Genomic DNA, 5,831 nt, shown 5'->3' on the forward strand with positions numbered 1-5,831 from the left:
TGGACACGAGCACAGAATAAACACAAATAAGCTCCCTCATCTAAATAAATCAAGGCTTGGTTTTATGAGGTAGTTTTCTGTTTCTCCCCACCCCTCCTGACTTCTCTCCTCCAATGCCACACTTGTTTGGTGGCTTATTTAATCCTGTACCCTGTGCACCTCCAAAGAACCCCTTTGTCTTTGAGATAAAGTGGTGCATTTCTGCCTTGTGGACACAATTTTCCAAATGAGCCTCCAAACACAGAAGAGTCCAGAATATTCTCAATAAGACACCATCATGGTTTGGCCCAATGGAAGAAATGAACAGGAGGTAAGAAGAAAAACAGGAGAAAGGATGCATTTTCAGCATGTTCCTTCAGCCAAATGGTTTGCGATTTCATTGGAAAGGATTCTCAGGGGGAAAGAGACCAAAGAACATAACAGAAAAGGAAAGGAAAAAAGCAAAATTCCTGACTCAATGTGGCTCCTTCCCAAGTTGGTCAGGAGAAAAGAAGGACAGGACACAGAGAAAAGGACTGAGCGCTGGCCAGCATGATGCCAAAGAGGGCTGTGTCACCTGCAAACCAGGGTGGCCCAAGTCACAGCCACTGGGTCGGGCTCAGAAGTGCTCCTGCCATTCTAGTCAGTTCAGAAGCTGCAGAAATGCTAAGGACGGAGGCATTGGTTGGCATGGCCCAGAGGGTACACACGGGCCAAAGCTCCTGAGAACACACTTGGAACCAAACTCAACACAACAACTACTGCTTCCCCTCAAACCCCACAAAAATGGGCCACCAGAGAATATATTATTCACAGCCAAGTGGAGAAAAAGCAGGGGAAAGTCCGTACTGGGATGGACCCTGCTCCCAAAGGGCCAAGTTCTATCTATGAGACGCAGAGTAGTCTTACCGCCAAAGGCTCAGCTGTGAAAGGAAATCTCCTGGATCTGCCCCTGGGCTGGGTGAACTTGAGCCAATTACTAAACCTTTCTGTGTGCCTCAGTTACACATTTTCAAAGCAGGGCTCAAAGAGTTGCCACAGAGGGTTCCACAAGAAGGTGCAGGCAAATCACCTAGAAGCTCGTCAGGCCCACCATCAGCACCCGGCACAGCTAGCTCTGATGACTACATACATTTGCAGGCAGCTGGATCAGAACTGTGGCGGAGGCTGGGGCTCCCTGTGCGGAGGGAGCAGCACCGCCACCCTGGTCCCCACAAAGCAGCTCTTGCATATGGCTGTGCCTATTGCTGGCAGAGAGAGGTGGCATCTGTGTCTCCCTAGTCAGGGGTGGGGGCCTGGGGTGGTCCATAGCTAGAGGCCAGAAGCCTCGTGACCTGTCTACACCCTCAGCTTCTCTTGCGGAATTTGTCCTCAAAGGTGTGAGTGGCCATCGCACCCCCACTCAGCTCAGGCCAACACACGCAGCTGGGGAAACCCACAGCTCTCTGCAAATGCCCCTCAGACACCTGGAACCCCAGCTCCCTCCGCTGAAAATGCAGGCTGCCTGTAGACTTCAGCAGGTTGGGAATGCAGTGGGAATTAGCACAAAGACAAAGGGCCACTATCAGTAATTATTTCTGAAGTAACAAGCAACTAATTGGGACTTACTGTTATTAAGAACCTATACTGTGGGCAGTAATTAAACTGCAGCTAACGAGGGTTTCCACACCAGGCTCTGCAGCCGCCTCACGGCAGGGCTGGTACCTGTGTCCAGGCAGACCAGTCTGTGCTAGAAGAAAGAAATGGCTCTATCAGAGATATTGGGCAGAGCTGAGATTGCTGTTCAGGGCAGAGAGCGCAGTGCGGCAGTGGGGTCACACCAGGCACAATGGGGACTAGCCAAGGTGCACACGGAAGCTTCCGGATTGGCGGTCACCCCCTTCCGGGTGTTGATGTCACAAGGTGGTAAATGGCTGCAGACGCTGTCAAGTCAGTGGGAAAGAGCTGACTGGACTCTTTTCTAAGTGGATTTACTGCGCGCCTGGCTCTGTCAGGAGCCCTGGGAGACGTTCGGACACATGATTTCATTCACTCTTCCCCAGAGCGAGAGCAGGAAGGGGCCACTGGGAACCATTTCCTAGGGGAGGGATGCTTGGCTCAGGATGTGAGGCGGACGGCAGCATCAGTGGGCCGGGCTGGCTGTGCCTGCTTTCTAGCTGCTGGGTAGTTTGTCGTTAACTAAACCGCTCCGAGCCCCATTTCTGCGCCTGCCGTGTGGGGCCACCGAGTTCCAGCTAGCGAGCACGCTGCGAAGACCACAGAACGCGCTGCATGCGTGGTCTTAGCACCACAAAGGCTGGGTCGTGATTCTCCCTGCTATTCAGGGTCTCTGAGAGGTAGCCCCAAGGTTTGATGAACTCTACTGGCCGGGCATGGGTGAGATTTTGCCACAAGGAAAGCCACAGAAGTGTCAGTAAACAGTGTCTGTCTGCCCGCGTCCCTTGGGAAGGGGCAGACAACCCCAGCAGGCTGGCCGCACTCGGAGGCCGCCGCCCTGGTGTCCGGGGCAGTGGGAGGCTGGCCAGGCGCCCAGACAGCCTGTCTCGGCTTGGAGCACAGAGCCATTGCCTCACCAGCTTGTAATGAGCTGCGTCTCCATCCTGATTAGAGGAACAATCCTCACAAAGAAAGACTTGGGGGAGGAAGTACCAGCATCGGGGACAGGGCACAACCTCGCCTCCCAAGGAGGACACTTGAAAGACAGCCCAAGACGGTGCCGACCCCTGGGGAGGAGATGGGTGAAACCACAGGGCAAGTCAGGGTCAGAGTGGGAATCCCGGGAGGGGCAGGGCAGGGTCAGTGTGGGAGCCCAGGGGGATGGTGGGTTGCCAGGAAGGACAAGCAGAGACCAACCTTCTCTGGGCACCTGCCGGGTGCCAGTCCCAAGACTGTCTCTGCCATCAACACAGTCCTCCCCAGGGCAATGCTGCAGGACCGCCTCTCCCTACACTGGACTGCAGCCTGTTTCTGAGTTACAAAAACAGTTGAGTGGGTAACTACCACCACTGTGAAGAAGAATGTGACTTCAAGAGAGAGGCAACTTCAGGGTGCATCTTCTATGGCGAGGAGGAAAATTGTTTAATGAAAGTTTTATTTGTTTAATGTATGTAACTGGATGATTTGGAGCTGGATTTTGATGTCCAGTGGGTATTTTTTTTTTTAATGGGGATTATGGTAAAGACAACTCTTGAAAACCACTGGTTAAAAATGCAGGTTTGGTGTGGTGTGGGTGGTACACATCTGTAATCCCAGCACTTGGTAGGCTGAAGCAGGGGGATAGCTGTGAGTTCAAGTTCAGACTGGGCTACCTAGTGAGTTCAAGTCCAGCGTGAACTGCAGAGTGAGATCCTGTCTCAAAAGACCAAAGAAGAAAAAAAAAATACGCAGGTTTGGAAATCTGACTAGTTAGTGGTGAACAAACAAACAATTACAATCTCCCTGTGCCTCAGTTTTCTCATCCAAAGTGTGGGTACAGTAATCGTGTCCGTCTCCTAGCAGTGCTGCACAGTATGAGTTAATGCTTACAGCAGCACAGCAGTGGATCCTCCAATCTCAGCCAACCCCGAGTCCCCACAGATAGCCCAGTTTCCTGCCAAGGCCTCCCCTAGGCCCTCCTGAGGATGCTCTCTGGACATGGGGATATGCTCTGCCAAGCTCAGGGCAAGCCCAAAGTGTGGAGGAATGAACGCCCTTGGGACTCTTTGGCTGCGGAGGACAGGGATGGTCCTTTGACACCACAGCCATCACCGCTGTGCAGGCTTGGAGCTGGGTTCTCCGGGGGGTGGGGAGCACAGTGGGTCGAGCCCCACTTGACTACTTCCCACTGTCTCCTGGGAAACTCTCCCAAATAAACCTCTACTCCACACCCTGGGCTTGGTGCCTAACCACTCGGATGAACTTAACTGAGACAAACAGAGTCTGGCACAAAGTAGGTGCTCAGCAAATGTGAGCTATCGTTAGTTGTCCTCATCTCAAGAAGGGATTGTGCGGGCAGGTGAGGTTCGCCATCTCAGTTAGTCGTTGCTCCAAGCCTGTACGATAAGGAACGGAGGCACTCTGCTGGAGGTGATGGAGTTGGAATGGGAGGAACCATGCGAGTTAGCGAAGTTCTCCTTCTCAACCTCCCTCTTCCATTTAATCTATGCCAACCTCTTCCTCGTGACTGCTGCTACTCCCATTTTACAGATGAGAAGGCGGGAAGCCCAGGAAAGTAAAGCACCCATTCCCCACTGTTCCCTACCATACTGGGACCAGCACCTGGCACTTCCACTCCTGGCCCTGAACCTCCCAGCACAGCAGGGGAGCTCCAGCACCCAGAGAAGGGACATCTGTCCCATATATAAAGGCCCAAAGCAGAAAGAGACCAGCTGCGCAGTAACCCCGTGTGATACAGGAAGAAGGTGGGACATGAGAGAAAAAAAGGGACAGTTTTAGTAGAACCTGATGGGATTTTCCAACAGATGGAAACCAGTGCCGATGCTTGTGTCTCCACTGCTCAGCCTGTTTAGCAATCTGATGCACTGGGCTTCGGTCCCTCTACTTGCTGATGGTCTTAAATGCTATCAGTCTACCCTCCTCTCAGCAGCCCCACCACTTCCCCCAGTTCCCCAAGCTCTACACGCCCTTGGTCTGAGCGCTGGCTGCATAAAACTTACTGTGATTTTCTCCTGAACATCTGCTGCATGTCAGGCACAGTATGAGCCTCTCAGTGCCTCAGCTTCCTCGCCCCTTAAATCCAGATAACCCTAAATATCTTCTTCCTGGGTCTGCGAATTAGAAAAATGAATTGTACAAACCTCAAAGCTGTCAAAGGACTCAGACCTAGCATATATAGAGAATCCCCGACACCACACTGAAAACACAAATAAATATTCCAGTTAGAAAGAAGCCTGGCAAGTGACAAGTAGAGACATTTTATCAGATAACATTCAGATGATGGTAAAAATGTGTTCAACATCACAGCCATTAGGGAAACACAAAGTAAGACTGCAGTGAGGTGTTGCATTCACCTACTGGAACGGCTAAAATAAAAATCAGCGGCAACCCTGAACACTGGCAAAGACATAGAGAAACTGAGCCACTCATGCCCTGCTGGTGGAAGTGTAAGTTCATCCAGCCATTCTGGAAGACAGTCTAGCTCTTTCTTAAAAACTAAAAAATAGAGTTACCATATAATCCAACAATGGCTCTCCTGGGCATTTATCCCTGAGAAATGAAGACATATTCACCTAAAAACTTCTACACACTTAGAGCCACTTTCTATGTAAGAGCCCAAACCTAGAATGAACTCAGAAGTCTTTCAAAGGCTCAACCATGGTGTACAGCTAGATGGCAGAGCTGGCTCAACATAACCACAGGTTCTGCATCCAAAGATTCCCTCTAGCTGGTATTGAAAATATTAAAAATTAATCCCATCTGTACTGAACACAGACAGGAAGATGCAAATAGGTTACCTGCAGCTATTCTGTTGCATTCTGTAAGGGATTTTGAGCATGTGCAGATCTGGTATCTGAGGGAGGTCTGACCAGCAGAGGGATGACTATGTTCATGGAACTGTGTTCGGCAGCAACACAGCAGTGGACCATCCATACCCAACTGGAATGGACTTCAAGGGCATTGTGCAGAGTGAGCAAGGCCAATCTTTAAAGGCCAACCCATGTGTCATTCCCTGGTGATCGTCTTATTGAAACAACATCTGCAGATGAAATAGATCTAATGGCTACTGTGAGTGAGGGATGGTGAAAAGGAAAAGGCTGGGCGTGACCAGAAGGGGCCAGTGAAGGGAGACTTGGTGGGGATGGACTCATTCTGCATCTTTTTTTTTTTTTTTTTTTTTTTTTTTTTTTTTTTTT

Source organism: Fukomys damarensis, unplaced genomic scaffold (genome assembly GCF_012274545.1).
Source record: "Fukomys damarensis isolate Sample0158 unplaced genomic scaffold, DMR_v1.0_HiC HiC_scaffold_16, whole genome shotgun sequence".
Classification (NCBI taxonomy): domain Eukaryota; kingdom Metazoa; phylum Chordata; class Mammalia; order Rodentia; family Bathyergidae; genus Fukomys; species Fukomys damarensis.